The sequence below is a fragment of the Dendrobates tinctorius genome, unplaced genomic scaffold (assembly GCF_039654945.1).
Source record: "Dendrobates tinctorius isolate UK_male_01 unplaced genomic scaffold, ASM3965494v1 ptg000111l, whole genome shotgun sequence".
In the NCBI taxonomy this organism is placed as follows: Eukaryota; Metazoa; Chordata; class Amphibia; order Anura; family Dendrobatidae; genus Dendrobates; species Dendrobates tinctorius.
Genome location: NW_027361779.1, coordinates 12,505,912 through 12,532,195, shown reverse-complemented (window position 1 = coordinate 12,532,195; position 26,284 = coordinate 12,505,912). Strand labels below are relative to the sequence as shown.

At 45.4% G+C, this 26,284-nt stretch overlaps 1 pseudogene; it reads left to right on the top strand.

Moving 5' to 3' along the window:
- Positions 1-352: 352 nt before the first annotated feature.
- On the top strand, positions 353-2,078 carry LOC141100927 (uncharacterized; annotated as a pseudogene).
- The last annotated feature ends 24,206 nt before the right edge of the window (positions 2,079-26,284 follow it).

The window sequence follows — 26,284 nt, the reverse complement described above, 5'->3', positions numbered from 1 at the left end:
GGATAACCAAGGATAGACAACACGACCCTCGCCGATACAACTTGCCGACAGCCAATGAAGTTGCAGCTGTGTTTGCCTACGATGATGGAGAGCCGCAGATCAAAAGAGACATTGCCGTTCATCCCATTGGGCAGTGAGGACTACAGAATATTGTGTACCATAGCCCAAACTGTGATCCAATGGTGTATCCACTCCTCTTTCCGTGTGGTGAACACGGCTGGCAACCTGGAATACGGAAGCAAGGGAAAACTGCAAAAAGGAAAAGTCATGAAATGAAGGAAGGTGACAGTGAAGAACAGGAAGATATCAGTCACGATGCAGGGGAACAAGAAAAAAAATCAGAAATGTGTCGATGAGGGAATTCTATGCGTACCACCTTCAGGATCAGCAATCCTTCAACCCGCTGTTACATTTTGGCAAGCTGACACAACAATACATAATTGATGCCTATCTAAAGGTTGAAGCGCAGCGACTGGACTGGAACAGACAAAACCAAAAGAAACTCAGAGTAGAATTATATGTCGGGCTTATGGATTATATCAACAGTAGGGCTGAACAATAAGATCTGAGACCGGGTCGCATCATCATACTTCCCTCTTCTTTTACCGGTGGAAAACGTGCCATGACACAGAATTACCAAGATGCGATGACTTTGGTAACAAAATTTGGAAAGCCGGATTTATTTATTACGTTCACTTGCAACCCAAAGTGGGAAGAAATTCAGTCCGGCCTTTTACAACATGAAATAGCAATAGACCGCCCAGATTTGGTATCGACCATATTCCACTTAAAGCTACAATAGTTACTAAACGACTTGACTGCAAAAAAAGGTGGAGTGATGGGACAAGTAAAGGCATACACCTACATCATTGAACTTCAAAAAAGAGGTATTACGTACATTCATCTGAATGTTCGTAACAGTAATGTTAAGAATGGAATGATTAATAATGCACATTTAATGCATCCATTTGTTTCAGGTCTTCCTCATTGCCATATGCTCTTAATTCTGGACGACGAAGACAAGTTTCGAGAAGCTATCGATTGTGATAATGCTGTTTGTTCAGAAATTCCAGACACGGATATTAACAAGGAGCTTTACGATGTTGTCACCAGCTGCATGATTCATGGGCCCTGTGGAGAACACAATAGAAATTCACCGTGTATGGAAGATCTAAAAGGAATCCGGACATGCTCCAAAAAGTTTCCCAAAGACTTCAGCGAAGAAACAAATATTAATGTGGATGGTTATCCAGCATACCGCAAACGAAAAGATGGCATTAAGCTCAAGATTAGGGATGTGGAAGTTGACAGCCGCTGGGTTGTACCATACAACCCCTACCTCTCTCAGAAATACAGTGCACACATAAATGTGGAAATCTGCTCTTCCATCCAAACCGTCAAATATATTTTCAAGTACGTGTACAAAGGACATGATGCAGCCATTGTTCAAGTGAACAAAGTCAGCAAAACCGGCACCTACCACTGGGAGGAGATTAAGACTTACATCGACACACGATATTTGGCATCGCCTGAAGCAATGTGGCGGCTGCGAAAATTGGAGAAGTCTGCACGTTCCCATGCTGTAGAAAGACTTCCAGTAAACCTACCTTTCCAACAATCAGTTTACTTTGAGGATGGAACGGAGCAGCTTTCTGTGGAAAAAGCTCAGCATCATGGCACAAAACTTACGAAATGGTTCGTTCTAAACCAAACTGATCCATCAGCACGTCAGTATTTATATTGTGAAATACCCTACCAGTATGTCTGGACAAATAAGTTTTGGAAGACAAGAAAAAGAGGTGCTGACAAGATCCTTCCAAGAATGTACTCTGTCTCTCCACAAGATATGGAAAGATTTTCCCTGCGCCTACTCCTGATGCTTATCAAGAGTAAGTCATATTCATCTAATTGTACGTTATTAGATCATCCTGACTTTTTTATCATTTTTAATTATTTTCTTTATGTTGTTTACAGGTGCTACATCATTCGAAGATCTGAGAACAGTGGAAGGACACACATATGAAACTTATATTCTGGCAGCAAAGGCCATGGGATTATTGCATGACAATTCAGAATAGAACAAAACAATGGAAGAAGCATCTTTATTTAGAATGCCCGGTGAGCTTCGACAGCTATTTGCTGCCATCCTGAACCACGCCAACATCACAAGTGGACTTGATTTATACAACAAATATAAAAATAACATGATGGAAGACTTCCTCCTGACTCATAACGAATACATGGCCGAGCAGCACACACTTGCCGATATCCAAGACCACTTACGACAGTTTGCTAAAGATTGCTAAAGTTGTGGACTACCTTCTCCATCAGATGTGTATAAAATGTGTGACATTGTTGATGTGGAAAGGGAGAAACAAGAATCTGAACGACTGCAGTTTCTGATGAACCTAGAACAACGAGGCGCCTTTGAAACAATCATGAATGCAGTTAATAATCCAACCACATCACAAAAATGCTTTTTTTTATCTGGTGCAGGAGGTTGTGGAAAGACTTTCATGTACAAGGCTTTGACATCTACTATACTTGGGATTGGTGGCATTGTAAAAACAGTTGCTCCTACCGGTTTGGCAACTACATTACTAAAAGGTAATTTTAATTACGATTACAGAATACTGAAAAACTTAAATTTAAGATGTCTATATTGAAGATTTTTTTTTTGTTTTACACAGGCGGTAAAACAGTCCACTCCGGATTTGGAATTTCAATTCATTTGAATGAGAGAACTGTATCAAGTATTAAAGAAGGAACCTCAGTCTGCCGAGAGCTTCAGGATACTAAACTTATTATATGGGATGAAATTTCAATGTCTCACGTTCATCTTTTCAATGCCGTTAATAGAAGCTTATGTATTCTCCTTCACAATGAAGAACATTTTGGTTGGATCCCGATTGTTGTTGGAGGAGATTTTTGTCAGCAAGCTCCAGTTGTACTTCATGGAAATCGCGTTAGTATTGCAGAGGCGTGTGTCAAGAGCAGTCCAGTTTGGAAATCCTTCAAGCAACTGAAATTAATCAGAAACATGCGAGTCAATCCTGATGAGGCTGAATTTTGTGAGTGGCTGCTAACTGTTGGAACAGGAGTTGAAGATGGGAATCTGGTGGATTTTGTGAAGCTGAGCAAAGACATTCTGACTCACGACGTCGTGACGAGCATATTTGGGAATGACCTGAACTCTCTCACTCCTATTGATCTTGCTTCCAGAGCAGTACTATGCCCTAAAAACTGTGACACGCTGACAGTCAATGAACAAGTGTTGAACATGCTTAGAGGTCAGACTAAATCATAATTCAGTGTTGACAATATTTCATCCTGTGAGACAGAAGAAGAAAGAGCTCAGTACCCCATCGAATTTGTACATTCCCTAACTCCTATAGGCCTCCCTCCTCATATGTTGAACCTTAAGAAAGGCTGCTGTGTCATGCAACTCAGCAATCTAAATCCAAAGAAAGGACTGTGCAATGGTACTCTATAAATTGTAGAAACTCTTAGCTCAAATCTCATCGACTGCAGTATTTTTTCTGGGGAGCGTCGTGGTCAAAAGGTTCTCATTCCAAGAATACCATTGGACACTAGCGAAAATTTCGATATCCCTTTTAAGTTAACAAGAAAACAATTCCCACTTCGTCTGGCTTATTCCATGACATTTACAAAACCGCAAGGACAATCATTCAATAAGATTGGCGTTCTCCTACCTGATCCTGTATTCACACATGGTCAATTATACACTGCATTCTCTAGAGTAGCAAGTTGTAAAGGTCTTTCAGTTCAAATTATACCTGGTAGAAGTCAAGGAAAGATCTTTGAAAATGACGAAAATGACTATACATTTAATTGTGTTTACAGAGAAATTTTAACTTAATTTATGTTTCGTTATGAAATTTGTTTAGATGCTGGAATGAATAAAAAATGCACATATTACTGAATCCAGTTTGTTTTTGATTTTACACTGTGAATAAAATGTATCATTAGTATTATTCAGATTTTTAATTATTATTATTGTTATTAACTTCATTTTAATTTAATTTACCACCTGCGTAAGCGCTATTGAATGTTGTCATTATTTACTTTAGTTTAATCACCAGCAGTGTTAATTAGATAGCAATGAGCGTGCCGAGCTCATATACATATATATATACTAGCTATGAACCCTTTCTACGCCCGGGTGGCGAGAATTTTAATTGGTATATGGTCTCCCATCCTGGTATGTGCTGCCACCCTCCTATCCTGTTATGCATGGTACCCCTCAGTCCTATCCTGGTATGCATGGTACCCTCACCCTCCCCCCAATCCTGGTATGCATGGCACCCCATTCTTCATCCTGGTATGCATGGTCCCCTCACCCCTCAATCCTGTTATGCATGGTACACCCTCATCCCTATCCTGGTATGCATGGTCCCCTCACCCCCTATCCTGGTATGCATGGTCCCCTCACCCCCAATCCTGGTATGCATGGTACCCCTCATCCCCCAATCCTGGTATGCATGGTCCTCTCACCCCCCAATCCTGGTATGCATGGTACTCCCTCATCCCTATCCTGGTATGCATGGTCCCCTCATCCCTCAATCCTGGTATGCATGGTACCCCTCATCCCCCAATCCTGGTATGCATGGTCCTCTCACAACCCAATCCTTGTATGCAAGGCACCCCATTCTTCATCATGGTATGCATGGTCCCCACACACCCCCAATCCTGGTATGCATGGCACCATATTCTTCATCCTGGTATGCATGGTCCCCTCATCCCCCTTTTCGTGGTATGCATAGTCCCCTCACCCCCATATCCTAGTATGCATGGCCCCCTCACCCCCCAATCCTGGTATGCATGGTCCTCTCACCCCCTATCCTGGTATGCATGGTCCTCTGTCCTCTCACCCCCCCTATCCTGGTATGCATGGTCCCCTCACCCCCTATCTGGGTATACATGGTCCTCTCACCCCCCAATCCTGGTATGCATGGTACTCTGTCATCCCTATCCTGGAATGCATGGTCCCCTCACCCCCTATCCTGGTATGCATGGTACCCCTTATCCCACAATCTTGGTATGCATGGTACTCCCTCATCCCTATCCTGGTATATATGGTCCCCTCACCCCCTATCCTGGTATGCATGGTACCCCACCTCCCCCAATCCTGATATGCATGGTCCTCTCACCCACCTATCCTGGTATGCATGGTCCCCTCACCCCCTATCCTGGTATGCATGGTACCCTTCATCCCCCAATCCTGGTATGCATGGTACCCCTCATCCCCCTATCCTGGTATGCATGGTACCCCTCATCCCCCTATCCTGGTATGCATGGTACCCCTCATCCCCCAATCCTGGTATGCATGGCACCCCTCATCCCCCAATCCTGGTATGCAAGGTCCTCTCACCCCCCTATCCTGGTATGCATGGTACTCTTTCATCCCTATCCTGGTATGTATGACCCCCTATCCTGGTATGCATGGTACTCCTCATCCCCCAATCCTGGTATGCATGATACCCCTCATCCCCCAATCCTAATATGCATGGTCCTCTCACCTCCCCTATCCTGGTATGCATCGTCCCCTCACTCCTATTAAAACTACACACATACAAAAAAAAACATTTATACTCACCCTTTCCTGTGCTCCAGCGCTGTCACCATGTTCTGCTGGAGGCCAGGGGGAGGAGTCTGGCGCCGGTGTACGCACATGCCCATAGCGCTGTCAGGCGCCATATTGCTGAAGACACACTGCAAGTGTGTCTTCAGTAAAATGGTGCCGGATCGCGCTATGCGCATGAGCGATTCCGGACGCACTCCCGCCCCGGTCTCCGGCCGAAGAGAAGCGCAGCGGCAACGCTCCTCCCGGCCAGGTAAGTATGTAAGTATGGCGTCGGAGATGGCGGTATGCAGTGTGTACGGTACCACCATCTCTGGCGCCATACACACTCCTCACCGCTGGCTGCCTCATTCTGTCTGGAGCCAGACTGCGCAGGCGCGTCACGCTTGCGCAGTCTATAAAGGCTTCGGACAGAGTGACGCTTGCAGAGTTATATTATAGATTTTATATGTATAGATTATATATATATGATATATCTTATATATATATATGATATGTGTGTATATTATATACAGTGGGGCAAAAAAGTATTTAGTCAGTCAGCAATAGTGCAAGTTCCACCACTTAAAAAGATGAGAGGCGTCTGTAATTTACATCATAGGTAGACCTCAACTATGGGAGACAAACTGAGAAAAAAAAATCCAGAAAATCACATTGTCTGTTTTATTTTCATTTTATTTGCATATTATGGTGGAAAATAAGTATTTGGTCAGAAACAAGCAATCAAGATTTCTGGCTCTCACAGACCTGTAACTTCTTCTTTAAGAGTCTCCTCTTTCCTCCACTCATTACCTGTAGTAATGGCACCTGTTTAAACTTGTAATCAGTATAAAAAGACACCTGTGCACACCCTCAAACAGTCTGACTCCAAACTCCACTATGGTGAAGACCAAAGAGCTGTCAAAGGACACCAGAAACAAAATTGTAGCCCTGCACCAGACTGGGAAGACTGAATCTGCAATAGCCAACCAGCTTGGAGTGAAGAAATCAACTGTGGGAGCAATAATTAGAAAATGGAAGACATACAAGACCACTGATAATCTCCCTCAATCTGGTGCTCCACGCAAAATCCCACCCCGTGGGGTCAGAATGATCACAAGAACGGTGAGCAAAAATCCCAGAACCACGCGGGGGGACCTAGTGAATGAACTGCAGAGAGCTGGGACCAATGTAACAAGGCCTACCATAAGTAACACACTACGCCACCATGGACTCATATCCTGCAGTGCCAGACGTGTCCCACTGCTTAAGCCTGTACATGTCCGGGCCCGTCTGAAGTTTGCTAGAGAGCATTTGGATGATCCAGAGGAGTTTTGGGAGAAAGTCCTATGGTCTGATGAAACCAAACTGGAACTGTTTGGTAGAAACACAACTTGTCGTGTTTGGAGGAAAAAGAATACTGAGTTGCATCCATCAAACACCATACCTACTGTAAAGCATGGTGGTGGAAACATCATGCTTTGGGGCTGTTTCTCTGCAAAGGGGCCAGGACGACTGATCCGGGTACATGAAAGAATGAATGGGGCCATGTATCGTGAGATTTTGAGTGCAAACCTCCTTCCATCAGCAAGGGCATTGAAGATGAAACGTGGCTGGGTCTTTCAACATGACAATGATCCAAAGCACACCGCCAGGGCAACGAAGGAGTGGCTTCGTAAGAAGCATTTCAAGGTCCTGGAGTGGCCTAGCCAGTCTCCAGATCTCAACCCTATAGAAAACCTTTGGAGTTGAAAGTCCGTGTTGCCAAGCGAAAAGCCAAAAACATCACTGCTCTAGAGGAGATCTGCATGGAGGAATGGGCCAACATACCAACAACAGTGTGTGGCAACCTTGTGAAGACTTACAGAAAACGTTTGGCCTCTGTCATTGCCAACAAAGGATATATCACAAAGTATTGAGATGAAATTTTGTTTCTGACCAAATACTTATTTTCCACCATAATATGCAAATAAAATGAAAAAAAAACAGACAATGTGATTTTCTGGATTTTTTTTTCTCAGTTTGTCTCCCATAGTTGAGGTCTACCTATGATGTAAATTACAGACGCCTCTCATCTTTTTAAGTGGTGGAACTTGCACTATTGCTGACTGACTAAATACTTTTTTGCCCCACTGTATATATATATTTATTTATATTGCACAGTAAGCTTGAACAAAATTGCCGACTTTTGTAAAATCATTCTAAAACCCGACATGTAATGGGTCATGACACATGGTTTGCATACAGTAAACCATTTCATTTCATGCATTTTGTTATATGTCCCTGACTAATAATTAGATTAGGATTTGTGTGTAAAATTTGGGACTTCTAGGTGTTAAATTAAGGGGTTAATTAATTGGAAAAAAAATGCGTGGGCTCCCGCTGTAAAATCGCAACCAGAGAGGGAAAGCAGGTGAGTGAGGGCAGATTTTAACAGCCTTGAGAGAGACCATTGTTTTTGGCCCCACCAGCTACAAAAATCTGCCTCCAGACACCCCAGAAACTGTGCATCTATAAGATGCGCCTTATCTGGCACTTAGCCTCTCTATTCCCATTGCCCTGTAGCGGTGGCGAAGGGGTTAATATTATTGGTTTAATGTCACCTTGCAACTGGAAGGTGACATTAAGCTGATTAATAATGGAGAGGTGTCAATTAGACACTTATCCATTATTAACCCTAGACTAGTAAAGGGTTAAAAAACACATACAGACAGTAGTTAAAACTTACTTTAATGAAATAAAGACACCTAGTTTTTACCACATTTTATTGCTCTGCTAATCCATAAATAAAACCATGATCTGCAAAAAAATAACATAAAAAATAACCAATATCCTTACCTCTCCGCCATTCTGTCTTGTCCCACGCTGTAATCCTTCACAAGGAGTTAACTAGTTTACAATGAGGACCGGTGCTAATGTGACCAGCCCCACTGTAAACTACTTCAGAATGAATTAATTCAGATCTGCACAGCCTCACTGGCTGCCTGGAGATGAACTAATTACCGTGGAAAAGTTTCTGATTTTTTTCCCACGCTCATCAGTTCACCTCAGGTCAGCCAGGGGACTCCCTGCAGCCTCAGTGATGTCAGCGGGAGTCCCCTGGTTTAATATATATATATATATATATAGTGTTTTGTGAGCTGTCAGTGTTATTTTACTAAACCCGACAAATGAAAAATGTGATTTTACTGTATAGCCGCATATGAATTACCGGCTTATCTATTTATCTATCTATCTATCTAAAGAAAAAGTGCAGCACTACCAAAATTATGCAATTGGTGAAAAACCTATTCAGCAGTGTCCAAACAGCCGAGTTAATAAAATAAAAAATAGGCAGCACTCCAAATTAAATGTGAAAAAAGTGGATACTTTACTGATCCTCAGGTGGCAACGTTTCAACTGTGGCTTGATAAAGACGGGTCACAATTGAAACGTCGCCACCTGAGGATCAGTAAAGTATCCACTTTTTTCACATTTAATTTGGAGTGCTGCCTATTTTTTTATTTTATCTATCTATCTATCTATCTATCTATCTATCTATCATCTATCTATCTAATATCTATCTATCTATCTATCATCTATCTATCTAATATAAATACATATATATATATATGTATGTGTCACTGACATGTACAGTGGGGAAAAAAGTATTTAGTCAGTCAGCAATAGTGCAAGTTCCACCACTTAAAAAGATGAGAGGCGTCTGTAATTTACATCATAGGTAGACCTCAACTATGGGAGACAAACTGAGAAAAAAAAATCCAGAAAATCACATTGTCTGGTTTTTTTTTTCATTTTATTTGCATATTATGGTGGAAAATAAGTATTTGGTCAGAAACAAGCAATCAAGATTTCTGGCTCTCACAGACCTGTAACTTCTTCTTTAAGAGTCTCCTCTTTCCTCCACTCATTACCTGTAGTAATGGCACCTGTTTAAACTTGTTATCAGTATAAAAAGACACCTGTGCACACCCTCAAACAGTCTGACTCCAAACTCCACTATGGTGAAGACCAAAGAGCTGTCAAAGGACACCAGAAACAAAATTGTAGCCCTGCACCAGGCTGGGAAGACTGAATCTGCAATAGCCAACCAGCTTGGAGTGAAGAAATCAACTGTGGGAGCAATAATTAGAAAATGGAAGACATACAAGACCACTGATAATCTCCCTCGATCTGGTGCTCCACGCAAAATCCCACCCCGTGGGGTCAGAATGATCACAAGAACGGTGAGCAAAAATCCCAGAACCACGCGGGGGGACCTAGTGAATGAACTGCAGAGAGCTGGGACCAATGTAACAAGGCCTACCATAAGTAACACACTACGCCACCATGGACTCAGATCCTGCAGTGCCAGACGTGTCCCACTGCTTAAGCCTGTACATGTCCGGGCCCGTCTGAAGTTTGCTAGAGAGCATTTGGATGATCCAGAGGAGTTTTGGGAGAATGTCCTATGGTCTGATGAAACCAAACTGGAACTGTTTGGTAGAAACACAACTTGTCGTGTTTGGAGGAAAAAGAATACTGAGTTGCATCCATCAAACACCATACCTACTGTAAAGCATGGTGGTGGAAACATCATGCTTTGGGGCTGTATCTCTGCAAAGGGGCCAGGACGACTGATCCGGGTACATGAAAGAATGAATGGGGCCATGTATCGTGAGATTTTGAGTGCAAACCTCCTTCCATCAGCAAGGGCATTGAAGATGAAATGTGGCTGGGTCTTTCAACATGACAATGATCCAAAGCACACCGCCAGGGCAACGAAGGAGTGGCTTCGTAAGAAGCATTTCAAGGTCCTGGAGTGGCCTAGCCAGTCTCCAGATCTCAACCCTATAGAAAACCTTTGGAGGGAGTTGAAAGTCCGTGTTGCCAAGCGAAAAGCCAAAAACATCACTGCTCTAGAGGAGATCTGCATGGAGGAATGGGCCAACATACCAACAACAGTGTGTGGCAACCTTGTGAAGACTTACAGAAAACGTTTGACCTCTGTCATTGCCAACAAAGGATATATCACAAAGTATTGAGATGAAATTTTGTTTCTGACCAAATACTTATTTTCCACCATAATATGCAAATAAAATGAAAAAAAACAGACAATGTGATTTTCTGGATTTTTTTTTCTCAGTTTGTCTCCCATAGTTGAGGTCTACCTATGATGTAAATTACAGACGCCTCTCATCTTTTTAAGTGGTGGAACTTGCACTATTGCTGACTGACTAAATACTTTTTTTCCCCACTGTATATATCTATGTATTCTATGTGTATATATCTATTCTATCTATTATTTACTGAGCTGTCAGTGTGATTATACTGAATAGCTGCATATGAATTGTCGGCTTTTTTCAAAGGACACTGGTGCGTATAAATCGGACCATGCGAGTCCTGAAAATCACAGCAAATCACAGCATGCTGTGATTTTTTTCTCAGTCCAATTTTGGCTCAGAAAAAAAAATCACAAATGAGATGTCAGACATTGACTAACATTGGTCAGAGTGCAATCCAATTTTTAATCGGATTACACTCATCCGATTTTCGCACCAGTGAGTATGAGCCCTTATAGGTATATTTTTTGAGTAAAATGTAAATTGTTCTTTTAGTCTATAAACTTCTGACAACATGTCTCCGAATTTCCAAGCAATACGTTTTGCATTTTTTTTCTGACAAAGAATAATGGTCAAAATAAAAAAACAGTACTTTCAGACATCAAATAAAGCAAAAGAAAACAAGTTCACAATCATTTAGAAACAACAATATTAATGTTTTAACTCAGGAAGAGTTTAGAAATCAATATTTTGTGGAATAACCATGATTTTTAAAAACAGCTTTCATGCATCTTGGCATGCTTCCCACCAGTCTTTCACACTGCTTCTGGCACAAAAAAATAAGCAGTTCTTTGTTTGATGGCTTGTGACTAGAGTTGAGCGATACCAGCCGATACTTGAAAATATCGGATCGGAATGGATCGGCCGATCTTTAAAAAAGTATCGGTATCGCCGATTCCGATACCGGGAACCAATGCAAGTCAATGGGGCCAAAATATCGGAATTAAAAAAAACCCTTTCTTTCCTTGTAGGTTAATTCTACATGAAGAAAAACAACTAAGAATAATGTAGAATGTATTGTGGGAGGTAGAGGAGACATTAAAGCCATAGAGGTTTAGCCCAATCAAATGGAATAGCAGGAATTAAACTTTTTTTTTAAAGACGTTAGGAGTTACAAAGATATTGACTATGTTAGCCTCATTTATATTTTGCCAGACATGTATGTCTTCTTCTTCTTTCTTCTTTCTTCTTCTTTCTTATTCTTCTTCCTTTTTTTACCTTCTTCTTCTTCTTCTTATTCCTTTTTTTACATTCTTCTTCTTCCTTTTTTTACATTCTTCTACTTCCTTTTTTTACATTCTTCTTTTTATTCCTTTTTTTACATTCTTCTTCTTCTTCCTTTTTTTAAATTCTTCTACTTCCTTTTTTTACATTCTTCTTCTTCTTCCTTTTCTTACATTCTTCATATTCTTCTTATTCAACAATTATTATTCTAAATATTCAACTTCTTCATCTTCTTCCTATTTTTCTTCATCATATTCTTGTTTGTGTCAGGCATTCCTGTAGTTGTTATCTAGAAAAGTTAGAAGTTTACACCTTCCGTTCTGCCTGTCACAAAAGATTTACAACAGGATTTGTCCGCGTTCAGTTTGGCCTGCAGCAGCAGGCCTTTTCCAGGGGCACCACGAGGAGGAACGGACTCACCCCCATACACTGCTTAGTCTTCTTCTGCTTATAAATAAGATAATATCATTTGCTCAGAGTATTAGTCTTATGCTTAATGTTCTTCTGCTTTGTTTTTTTATGCTTCTTTGTCTTCTCTCTCTTGTTGTTCTGCATCTTGGTGGTTGTCTTCCTGTTCTTTGTCCTCTTGAACCAGCTGACGGTACTGGCACCCGGAGGGGCAGCAGAAGGAACAAGAGCCAATGGCACTACCGAGGACCAGCTGACGGTGCTGGAACCCGGTTACTAAGCAGGAGGTACCTGTGCTACAAAGCACTACCAAGGACCAGCAGACGTTGCCGGAACTCGGATACCGAGATGGAGGCACCTAGGCCAAAGGCTCTGACGAGAACCAGCTGACGGTGCTGGAACCCGGAGGGGTAGCATAAGCTGCAAGAGCAAATGGAAATAGCGAGGACCAGCTGACAGTGCTGGCACCCGGAGGGGCAGCAGAAGGAATAAGAGCCAATGGCACAACCGAGGACCAGCTGACGGTGCTGGAACCCGGTTACTAAGCAGGAGGTACCTGTGCTACAAAGCACTACCAAGGACCAGCAGACGTTGCCGGAACTCGGATACCGAGATGGAGGCACCTAGGCCAAAGGCTCTGACGAGAACCAGCTGACGGTGCTGGAACCCGGAGGGGTAGCATAAGCTGCAAGAGCAAATGGAAATAGCGAGGACCAGCTGACAGTGCTGGCACCCGGAGGGGCAGCAGAAGGAATAAGAGCCAGTGGCACAACCAAGGACCAGCTGACGGTGCTGGAACCCGGTTACTAAGCAGGAGGTACCTGTGCTACAAAGCACTACCAAGGACCAGCAGATGTTGCCGGAACTCGGATACCGAGATGGAGGCACCTAGACCAAAGGCTCTGACGAGAACCAGCTGACGGTGCTGGAACCCGGAGGGGTAGCAGAAGTTACCCCTGAAAAGCAAAGTTGGCATGCCGCAAGCTGGCCGCAGTTACCGAATCACACAGTCCTACAGGGGGTGCTTGTCCTACTGGCACTACGGAACAAGCCTTTCTTACCAGAACCCGCAGTCCACATAGGAAGTACCTAAACTGCTGGCACCCTAGCCTCGGCTAACCCAACCGCAACACGACATGGCAACTTGGGGTGGCAAACTTACATTGACACTTCCCGGAAACAGCAGGCAGGGCTGGAACCAAGCTGGGCAGGAGGGAGTACCCGTGCCAAAGTCAGTTATGAGCAGCAACTGGCAATGTTGGAGCCCAGGGACAAGCACTTAGCAGGCTGAGGCCTGATGTGCTGTCAATTGGGAGGCAGCAGGACAGATTGCCATCAAAACAGCAGGGGAACAGCTGACGTTACTGAACCTCACAAACACAGGAGCTAGTGTTTTACTCTGTGAAGACGGCACTTCCGAGCAACAACTGGCTGTGTTGAAGCCCAGGGACAAGCACGGAGCAGGCTGAGGCTGCATTGAAGAAATTTTAAGATCGGTTGTAGACTTCTACTAATTTTAACCAAGCTCCACTTAGGCCTGTGGCTTCACTGATTTTCGTATTTCCCCTGTCCTCCAACCCCGCCAGTTACAGCTCCGAAGTGGCGTCTGCACAATCCACACTTGTTCCTGTGTTACAGGTGTTCAGTCCGGTCAGTTAATCCCCTGATGTGTGTCCGGCAATGTCGCCTGCTCTGTCCACATTCCCATAACTAGATATGGGAATGTGGTATGGGAATGTGGACAGAGCAGGCGACATTGCCGGACACACATCAGGGGATTAACTGACCGGACTGAACACCTGTAACACAGGAACAAGTGTGGATTGTGCAGACACCACTTCGGAGCTGTAACTGGCAGGGTTGGAGGACAGGGGAAATACGAGAGACAGTGGAGCCACAGGCCTAATTGGAGCACGGTTAAAAATCAGTAGTGGTACGACTGTGTAGGCAGCAGGAGACTTTGCCATCCACACAGCAGGGGATCAGCTGACGTTACTGAACCCCACTGAGACATGGGAGCAAGTGTCTCTTTCCGTGTGGACGGCACTTCCGAGCTACAACTGGCTGTGTTGAAGCCCAGGAAATAGGAGGGTGTAGGCAGAGGCCTACTGTCTTTGGAATGTGGTGACAGCAGGAGAGACTGCCATCCACACAGCAGGGGATCAGCTGACATTACTGAACCCCACTGAGACACGGGAGCAAGTGTCTCTTTCCGTGTGGACGGCACTTCCGAGCTACAACTGGCTGTGTTGAAGCCCAGGAAATAGGAGGGTGTAGGCAGAGGCCTACTGTATTTGGAATGTGGTGACAGCAGGAGAGACTGCCATCCACACAGCAGGGGATCAGCTGACGTTACTGAGCCCCACTGAGACACGGGAGCAAGTGTCTCTTTCCGTGTGGACGGCACTTCCGAGCTACAACTGGCTGTGTTGAAGCCCAGGAAATAGGAGGGTGTAGGCAGAGGCCTACTGTATTTGGAATGTGGTGACAGCAGGAGAGACTGCCATCCACACAGCAGGGGATCAGCTGACGTTACTGAACCCCACTGAGACACGGGAGCAAGTATCTCTTTCCGTGTGGACGGCACTTCCGAGCTACAACTGGCTGTGTTGAAGCCCAGGAAATAGGAGGGTGTAGGCAGAGGCCTACTGTCTTTGGAATGTGGAGACAGCAGGAGAGACTGCCATCCACACAGCAGGGGATCAGCTGACGTTACTGAACCCCACTGAGACACGGGAGCAAGTATCTCTTTCCGTGTGGACGGCACTTCCGAGCTACAACTGGCTGTGTTGAAGCCCAGGAAATAGGAGGGTGTAGGCAGAGGCCTACTGTCTTTGGAATGTGGAGACAGCAGGAGAGACTGCCATCCACACAGCAGGGGATCAGCTGACGTTACTGAACCCCACTGAGACACGGGAGCAAGTGTCTCTTTCCGTGTGGACGGCACTTCTGAGCTACAACTGGCTGTGTTGAAGCCCAGGAAATAGGAGGGTGTAGGCAGAGGCCTACTGTCTTTGGAATGCGGAGACAGCAGGAGAGACTGCCATCTCCACAGCAGGGGAACAGCTGGCAGTGCTGAACCCCACTAACACTCGAACGAATGTGTTTGGCTCTGTGGAGACGACACTTCTGAACACCAACTGACGCTGTTGGAGCCCAGGATTAGGCGTGGAGCAGGCTGGGGCCTACTAGATTTTGGCAGGTGAAGGCAGCAGGAGACTTGCCATCTCCACAGCAGGGGAACAGCTGGCAGTGCTGAACCCCACTAACACTTGAACGAATGTGTTTGGCTCTGTGGAGACGACACTTCTGAACACCAACTGACACTGTTGGAGCCCAGGATTAGGCGTGGAGCAGGCTGGGGCCTGTTGCTTTTGGCAGGTGAAGGCAGCAGGAGACTTGCCATCTCCACAGCAGGGGAACAGCTGGCAGTGCTGAACCCCACTAACACTCGAACGAATGTGTTTGGCTCTGTGGAGACGACACTTCTGAACACCAACTGACGCTGTTGGAGCCCAGGATTAGGCGAGGAGCAGGCTGGGGCCTGTTGCTTTTGGCAGGTGAAGGCAGCAGGAGACTTGCCATCTCCACAGCAGGGGAACAGCTGGCAGTGCTGAACCCCACTAACACTCGAACGAATATGTTTGGCTCTGTGGAGACGACACTTCTGAACACCAACTGACGCTGTTGGAGCCCAGGATTAGGCGTGGAGCAGGCCTGGGCCTACTGGATTTTGGCAGGTGAAGGCAGCAGGAGACTTGCCATCTCCACAGCAGGGGAACAGCTGGCAGTGCTGAACCCCACTAACACTTGAACGAATGTGTTTGGCTCTGTGGAGACGACACTTCTGAACACCAACTGACGCTGTTGGAGCCCAGGATTAGGCGTGGAGCAGGCTGGGGCCTGTTGCTTTTGGCAGGTGAAGGCAGCAGGAGACTTGCCATCTCCACAGCAGGGGAACAGCTGGCAGTGCTGAACCCCACTAACACTTGAACGAATGTGTTTGGCTCTGTGGAGACGACACTTCTGAACACCAACTGACGCTGTTGGAGCCCAGGATTAGGCGTGGAGCAGGCTGGGGCCTGTTGCTTTTGGCAGGTGAAGGCAGCAGGAGACTTGCCATCTCCACAGCAGGGGAACAGCTGGCAGTGCTGAACCCCACTAACACTCGAACGAATGTGTTTGGCTCTGTGTAGACGACACTTCTGAACACCAACTGACGCTGTTGGAGCCCAGGATTAGGCGTGGAGCAGGCTGGGGCCTACTGGATTTTGGCAGGTGAAGGCAGCAGGAGACTTGCCATCTCCGCAGCAGGGGAACAGCTGGCAGTGCTGAACCCCACTAACACTTGAACGAATGTGTTTGGCTCTGTGGAGACGACACTACTGAACACCAACTGACACTGTTGGAGCCCAGGATTACGCATGCCGCATGCAGAGGCCAATGGGCGGCGGTTTTTATGGAGGTTGTTGACTACTACTGATTCTAACCATGCTCCACTTAGGCCTCTGGCTCCACTGTCTCTACTATTTACCCTGGCCTCCAACCCCGCCAGCTACATCTCTGAAGTGGCGTCAGCACAATCTACACTTGTTCCTGTGTTACTGGTGCTCAGTCCCGTCAGTTGATCCCCTGATGTTTGTCCGGCAAGTTCGCCAGCTCTGTCCTCATTCCCACTACTGGTTATGGGAATGTGGACAGAGCAGGAGACCTTGCCGGACACACATCAGGGGATAAACTGATGGGACTGAGCCACAGGAACACAGGAACAAGTGTAGATTGTGCTGACGCCACTTCAGAGATGTAGATGGCGGGGTTGGAGGTCAGGGGAAATAGTAGAGACAGTGGAGCCAGAGACCTAAGTTGGGCACGGTTAAAAATCAGTAGTGGTTTGAATGTTGATGGAGCTGGTGACTTTGCCGTCCACACAGCAGGGGATCAGCTGGTGTTACTGAACCCCACTAACAGAGGAGCTAGTGTGTTTCTCTGTGCAGACGACACATCTGAGCGACAACTGACTGTGTTGAAGCACAGGGATTACAGTTCAGGTGGTAGAAAAATGAACACACCAGCAGACCTGGATACAGTTGCCAACCACTAATTTAGTGTGTAAGAGGAATGGCAAAGTCTTTGGAGATCCAGGCCTTGTTCATTTTCAGAAAAGTCAGCCGGTCAACATTATCGGAAGATAGTCGCGTGCGACGGTCTGTTAGTACACCACCTGCGGCACTAAAGACACGTTCCGATAATACACTGGCAGCAGGGCAAGCCAGCACCTCCAATACATACTGGCTAAGCTCTGGCCATGTATCCAGCTTAGAGACCCAAAACTTGAAGGGGGAAGAGCCATCTGGGAGTACAGTGACAGGGCAAGACATGTAGTCTGACACCATCTGATGGAAGCGTTGCCTCCTGCTGACTCGAGGCGTCGCTGATGGTGTAGACAATTGTGGTGGACACACAAAACTTTGCCACATTTGGGCCATAGTGGTCTTGCCTTGTGCTGCGGCGCTGCCTCTGCTCCCTCTTTGTGCAGAGTTTCCTCCACTGCCTCGACGCACAGAGCTGCTTTGTAAAGCACTAGCAACAATGCTGTCGGGTGGAATGGAAAACATTATGGACTGCACCAGTGACTCTTCGTACTCCCGCAGTTTACGCTCCCGGTTCAACGTTGGTATGAGCCTTTGTACGATGTCCCGGTAGCGAGGATCTAGGAGGGTGTACACCCCATAATCAGCCGAGATGAGAATGTGGGCGATGCGGCGGTCGTTTCTCAGGCACTGCAGCATGAAATCAACCATGTGCTGCAGACTCCCAACTGCCAAAGAACCGCTGTCCCCTGTTTGAGGCGTGACCTCGGCCTGCTCTGCATCACCCCACCCTCGCTGTACATACTGAGTAGAGGTTTGTGTACCTCCCTCCTCTGGAGAGATGTCTTCCTCCTCCATCGACTCCTCCTCATCCTCCTCACAAAGTGTCCCCTGCCTAGGCCTTTGTGAGGAAACACGTAGCGCAGACTGTCCAGAAGCAGATGGCATTTGGGACTCCTCATCCTCCACCTCTTCCGAAACCTCATCCCTTTGTGCTTGCAGTGTTTGTTGAAGCAGGCAGATAAGGGGGACAGTCATGCTGACTAGTGCATCATCTGCACTCGCCATCCACGTGGATTCATCGAAGGCACGCAAAACGAGGCAGATGTCCTTCATAGAGGCCCACTCAATGGTGCTGAAGTGTGAACGGCGCACAGTGCGACTTGTTTGCGCCTGATGCAGCTGGTACTCCATGACTGCTGCCTGCTGCTCACACAACCGCTCCAACATATGTAACGTTGAATTCCACCGGGTGGGTAGGTCACATATGATGCGATGTTCCGGAAGGCCAAATCGTCGCTGCAGAGCAGCGAGGCGCGATCTTGCCGTGCTGGAACGCCGCAAGTGAGCGCACTCTATGCGAACCTTGTGCAACAGTGCATCAAGATCCGGATAGTCCCTCAGAAAGCTCTGCACGACCAAGTTAAGCACATGTGCCAGACATGGGATGTGTGTGAGGTTGCCTAGGCCAAGAGCTGCCACCAGATTTCGGCCATTGTCACACACTACCAAGCCCGGCTGGAGATTCGCTGGCCCAAACCACACATCGCTCTCCAGCTTGATAGCATTCCAGAGCTCCTGCGCTGTGTGGCTTCGATTCCCCAAAGAAATTAATTTGAGTAGAGCCTGTTGACGTTTGGCCACGGCTGTGCTCATATCGGTCGTAACAGGTTCCTGCTCTGCTGTTTCTGAGGAACTTGAGTAGGAGGAGGAGTCTATGTGTACAGACTGGAGTCCTGCAATCCATGGCGTTGGAAGAACACGTACAGCGCCACTCTCCAGATCTGTACCCGGCTCCACAACATTGACCCAGTGGGCAGTGAGGGAAAGGTATCATCCCTGTCCATGGTTACTGGTCCACACATCGGTGGTCAGGTGGACCTTGCTACTAACGGCGTTTAGTAGCGCATGTTTTATTTTGCCCTCAACATGTTTCTGCAGGGCAGGGACGGCTCGCCTGCTGAAATAAAAGCGGCTGGGCACGTTGTATTGGGGGACTGCCAATGCCATTAAGTCCCGGAAGGTGTCAGTGTCCACCAGCCTGAATGACAGCATTTCAACTGCCAGAAGTTTGGCAATGCCAGCATTCAGAGACTGTGCTCGGGGATGGTTTGCCGAGTAAGGGCGCCTTTTATCCCATGCCTGTGCTACCGATGGCTGTGATGGATGGGAACGTGCTGCTATGGGTGGAATCTGACAGGGTCTCCGGACAACAGTGGCAGAGGTTCTTCCTTGGCGATCCTGTGAGGAAGCCGAACCAGCAGTGTGTGAGCTGGAGGAAGAGGCCCCAACACGAACTGAAGAGGTGGTAGGTGGTGCTGTACGTTGGCCTACGTCTTCAGGGTGTCTCTGCAACTCCAACTCGTGCTTGGTGCGCACATGTTTCCACATATTTGTGGTATTGAGGTTGCTGACATTTCTCCCTCTTTTGACTATCTGATGACACAGCTTGCATTTGACAAAGCAAATGTCATCTGCAACTGTGTCAAAAAAGGACCACGCACTGCAACTCTTGGGAGCGCCAGTTTTGCCTTTGGAATGAGGAATGTTCCTAATGGGTGCCGAAGTGCAGGGTACAGGCAACCAAGTCTTCCCCCTCCCTCTGCCTCCTGTTTTGGCCGGTAGGGGAATCTCTTCCTCCGAGCTGCTCCCACCACCTTCCTGTTCCTCACGCCATGATGGGTCAAGGACCTCATCATCTTCCCTCCCCTCTTCAAACAGCTGCTTCTCCGGGGTTGTCTCGCCAGCACCGTACGCACCAGAAAGTGGCAACTGAGTCTCGTCATCATCTGATACGTACTGAGGTGTGCTGACCATAGGCACTGGCCCACTCGCCTCTTCAGATTCAGAGGGACAAAGAAGTTGCGCATCACTGCATACTCCCTCTTCTTCACATTCAGGAATGCTGCTTGGCTGGCCCCCTCTTTCCAAGCCAACAGATTCCGAGAACAGAAGTAGAGACTGTGATGGCTCCTGTCCATGTCTCTCTGACGGCCTGGGCACTTTGGCAGGTGGTGAAGAGACAGATGGTTGCTCTTCGGTGCTCTGGTCCTGAGAGGCTGTGGAAGTAATTGAAGTCGATGCGTTAGCTGCCATCCATCCAACAAAGGCTTCAATTTGTTCCTCCCGCAGCAGTGGGGTACGTTGAGGTCCTACAAAGCTGCGCATAAAGGACTGTTGCCTGCTAAAACTGGGGGATACTGATCCACTGGTGCCCGCAGCAGGCCCAGAATCCCCACGTCCTCTACCTGCAGAATCCCCACGTCCTCTCCCTGCAGAATCCCCACGTCCTCTCCCTGCTGAAACTCCACGCCCACGCCCACGCCCACGTGCCTTACTCCCTGCCTTCTTCATCTTGCCAGACTGCTTAAGATAGGCAGAAAAGTACAAAGGGGGGCCTTAGTGTGCTTATTCCTGAACAGCTGGTTACAGGTACAAGAAACACTAATTTTATGAAGTGTGTGTGGACTACACTTTAATAGGAGCTGATGTGCCTACAAAAGTTCCAAATGTAGTGTTTGGTGAACTTTTTTTGTGGTTTCTTTGTTGGAAACAAACTCAAAGTATGTGAACAAAGAATTGAAACTGATAGTATCACCAACTTTTTGGAGCTATTACAATGCAAAAGATGAGGCTCCAAAAAAATTGGGTAATACTAATCTGGCTGCGCCGGCAGGGCACAAGCCAGAAAAAAAGGCTCCTCTATCTACTCCTATATAGTGTTTGCAACCAACCAATGTTGATGGATACGGATGGATGCACACTAATAGGAGAAGAAAAAATGAGCTGCACTCAAAGACAAATATGTGTGAGGCAGTGACGCACGTTGAGCGTCCTACAACCAGACGTAGCTGCAGGACACTCTACTCTGCGTGAGCTGCACTCACACACAGTCAGAGACCTCTCAGACAGCCGTGAACAGTGCAGCTAAGTGGGCACTGGCACTGACAGGCTGCAGAAAGGCTCCGCTGTGTACTCCTATATAGTGTTTGCAACCACCGTAGATGGAGACGGATGGATGCACACTAATAGAAGAAAAAATGAGCTGCAATAAAAGAAAAATGTGTGAGGCAGTGACACGCTGAGCGTCCTACAACCAGACGTAGCTGCAGGACACACTACTCAGCGTGAGCTGCACTCACACACAGTCAGAGACCTCTCAGACAGCCGTCTACAGTGCAGCAAAGTGGACACTAGCACTGAAAGGCTGCAGAAAGGCTCCGCTGTCTACTACTAGTGTTTGCAACCAACGTATATGGATACGGATGGAAGCACACTAGATTGAAATTATGTAAAAAATGCAGCTCAAAAATTAAAAGATGTATGAGACAGCAGTGATCACACTGGGTGGCCTACAGCCTGACGTGGCTGCAGGACCCACTCTACAGCATGAGCTGCACTCACACAGCCCTTGCAGACAGCTGTGAACACTGCTGCTAGGGCAAAGAAGGCTACAGTGGTGGTTTATGTAGCCTGGGTAAAGCACTAGATGTTTGGTGGAATCGCTATTTCTAACTGTCCCTCACAGTCTTCTACAGCAGCCTGTCCCTAACTGAATTCACAGCAGAGTGAACCAGAAATGGTGGCTGCGGTGGCTTTTATAGTGCATCATGACATCATTTCGGCAGCCAATCACAGCCATGCCAATAGTTAACATGCCTACATGCCTAACAGGATGTGCCCACACTTCGGAGGATTCCCATTGGCTTAATCAAAGCAAGCAGGCTCATAGCATGATGGGAACTTCCGATTCCGATTCCGGAATCCGATATGACAAAAGTATCGGAAGTCAGTATCGGAATTCCGATACCGCTAATATCGGCCGATACCCGATACTTGCGGTATCGGAATGCTCAACACTACTTGTGACTATCCATTATCCTCTTGATTACATTCCAGAGGTTTTCAATGGGGTTCAGGTCTGGAGAATGGACTGCCCATGACAGGGTTTTGATATGGTGGTCTCAAGTTTTGCCAGAGCTGTATACTGTACATACTCTATGAATAAGCACACTGCCACTAATGAATGCATGAACTGCAATATTGCCACATATGTAAAAAACATAAGGTACTTAGTTGTCTTTTTTATCAAAAATGGAAAACGCCACTTAACCCCTTAACCCCCAAGGGTGGTTTGCACGTTAATGACCAGGCCAATTTTTACAGTTCTGACCACTGTTCCTTTATGAGGCAATAAGTCTGGAACGCTTCCATGGATCCTGGTGATTCTGACATTGTTTTCTCGCGACATATTGTACTTCATGTTAGTGGAAACATTTTGTTGCTATAACTTGTGTTTATTTGTGAAAAAATGGGAATTTGGCGAAAAATTTGAAAATTTCGCAATTTTCCAACTTTGAATTTTCATACCCTTAAATTACAGAAATATGGCGCACAAAATACTTAATAAGTAACATTTCCCACATACAGTATTTTCTTTACATCAGCACAATTTTGGAACCAAAAATTTTTTCTGTTAGGAAATTACAAGGGTTAAAATTTGACCAACATTTTCTCATTTTTGCAACACCATTTTTTTAAGGGAACACATCACATTTGAAGTCACTTTGAGGGATCTATATGATAGAAAATACCCAAAAGTGACACCATTCTAAAAATTGCACCCCTCAAGGTGCTCAAAACCACATTCAAGAAGTTTATTAACCCTTCAGGTGCTTCACAGGAATTTTTTGAATGTTACCAAGGGTAACAGGAGAAATTGGACCCCAAAAGTTATTCTGCAATTTGTCCTGAGTACTCTGCTACCCCATATGTGGGGGTAAACCACTGTTTGGGTGCATGGCAGAGTTCGGAAGGGAAAGAGCACAGTTTGACTTTTTCAACGCAAAATTGGCTGGAATTGAGATTGGACGCCATATCGTGTTTGGAGAGCCCCTGATGTGCCTGAACAGTGGAAACCCCCCACAAGTGACCTCATTTTGGAAACTAGACCCCTCAATGAACTTATCTAGATGTGCGGTGAGCACTTTGAACCCCCAAGTGCTTCACAGAAGTTTATAACGACCGGGCGTGAAAATAAAAAAAAAATCATATTTTTTCCACAAATTTGATATTTTAGCCCACAATTTTTTATTTTCCCAATGGTAATAGGAGAAATTGGACCCCAAAAGTTGTTGTCCAATTTGTCCTGAGTACACTGATACCCCATATGTGGGAGAAAACTACTGTATGGGCACACGTCGGGGCTCAGAAGGGAAGTAGTGCCATTTTGGAATGCAGACTTTGATGGAATGGTCTGTGGGTGTCATGTCATGTTTGGAGAGCCCCTGATGTGCTTAAACAGTTGAAACCCCCAATTCTAACTCCAACTCTAACCCCAACACACCCCTAACCCTAATCCCAACCCTAACCATAACCCTAACCACAAACCTAACCCTAACACACCACTAACCCTAATCCTAACCCTAACCATAATCCTAAGTTTAGCCCCAACCCTAACTTTTGCCCCAACCCTGACCCTATCCCTAACCCCAACCCTAACCCTAACTTTAGCCCAAACCCTAAACCTAACTTTAGCCCCATCCCAACCCTAACTTTTGCCCTTACCCTAACCATAGCCTCAACCCTAACTTTAGCCCCAACCCTAACCCTACCTTTAGCCCCAACCCTAACCTTAACTTTAGCCCTAACCCTAACCCTAGCCCTAACCCTTATGGGAAAATGGAAAATAAATAAATTTTTTAATTTTACTATTTTTCCCTAACTAAGGGGGTGATAAAGGTGGGTTTGATTTAGTATTTATAGCAGGTTTTTATGTTTGGCAACTGTCACATGCTAAAAGATGCTTTTTATTGCAAAAAATAGTTTTTGCATCACCACATTTTGAGAGCTATAATTTTTCCATAGTTTGGCCCACAGACTTATGTGAGGTCTTATTTTTTGCGGGACGAGTTGACGTTTTATTGATAACATTTTCGGGCACATGACTTTTTTATCGCTTTTTATTCCGATTTTTGGGACGCAGAATGAAAAAAAAAACAGCGATTCATGAATTTCTTTTGGGGGGGCTTTTTTACCGTTCCGCGTGTGGTAAAATTGATAAAGCAGTTTTATTCTTCGGATTAGTACGATGACAGCGATACCTCATTTATATCATTTTTTATGTTTTGGCGCTTTTATACAATAAAAACAATTTTATATAAAAAATAATTATTTTTGCATCGCTTTATTCTGAGAGCTATATCGTTTTAATTTTTTTGCTGATGATACTATATGGCAGCTCGTTTTTTGTGGGACAAGACATTTTCAGTGGTGCAATTTTTATTTTTTGATCGCGTGATATTGCACTTTTTGTTTGGCGGTATGATGATAAAGCATTGATTTTTGCCTTTTTCTAAGGGGTTCACTAAAGGGGTTAACTAGTGGGGCAGTTTTATAGGGTGGGTCATTACGGATGGGGTGATACTAAATATGTGTACTTTTATTGTTTTTTTTGTTTATTTGCATAAAGAAATGAAGCTATTGGGGAATATTTTTTTTCTTTATTTAGGATTTTTTTTTGCATATTATTTTTACACATTTTCATTTTTTTTTGTACTTTTTTACATTGTCCAAGGGTGGGACACTACTATGCAAAGCCAGATCGCTGATCTGACACTTTGCAGAGCACTGACAGAAGTCATGCGGACAGATTCCCTTTAACTATGTTCCTTTCATTTTTAATGTGTATAGCAATATTGGAGTTCATGTAGTCATGAATCGCAGTGTACTGACACATCGCAGATATATACTGTACATTTATATTTCTATAGGTTTTCTTTTTAGAATTATTCCTAAGAGCCTGAGTGAAAAACAAAGCAAATTATGACATCTTCCAGATAAACATACTATACAGTATACTGTGAGCTGTTTCCTTCTTCAGAAAAAAGAAAAGGGTCTATATGTTTTTCCTAGAAACCTCCAAGACCTTAATTCCAATTTATGCAATACCATATCAAAAGTAAAATGGGATTTGGGAGCAAAATTATGACAATTTACAATGCACATTTAACCTCTTTACCACCTGAGACGCATCCATACATCCCTGTGTCCTGGTACTTATTGACCTAGGACGTATGGATACCGCGTGACCCCCCCGGCACTTTAACTCCCTAAATGCTAAGTTCAAACTTGAATGCAGCATTTTGGGAGAAGGCAGAGGCAAGAAAACGCCTCTGCTATTGGTTCGGAGGTCCCAATCATTGCCATGGTAACCCAATATTGTCATGACGACATCCGGGACACCACTGCTAGCAAAGTTGCCTGATCATGCTCAGAGCAAGATAAAGCAACTTTGTCAAAGCAGTGCTTACAATTTGCATACTTTACATTGTTCCCTCCCATGACTCTGTGGGCTGAAATATGGAAAAAATATAGTTCTCAAAATATGTTGATGAAAAAACTAGTTTTTGCAATAAAAGGCATTTTTTTAGTGTGTGACAGCAGCCAAGCATAAAAATGATAACAATCACGTACCTGATGCCACATGAAGAATGGCATAAAAAAAATTCTTCACCTGCTGTTGATTTGTTCCTTTTGCCTCCCAAAGAATGCAGTAAAGCTCGGCACACATTTATACTACACTCTGCGCTGAGCTCTTACACCGGGGTTTCCATGTAAATCTCTGAAAGGCTGGGGTCACACTAGAGTGAAATACGGATGAGTGAGAGGCATTAAAACCACGCATTACACATGGACAAATGATTCTCTATGGGGCAGCTCCCATCAGCCGTATATTTCTTATCTGCATTCTACAGTCCATGCCAATTGCAGCTTGCTGTGTTTGTCAGCGTACTACGCCCGTAGTACGCCAATGCAAGTTTATGGGTGCGCAAAAAATACGCATTACACACGGACCACAAGTGTGACTTGCGAGAAAT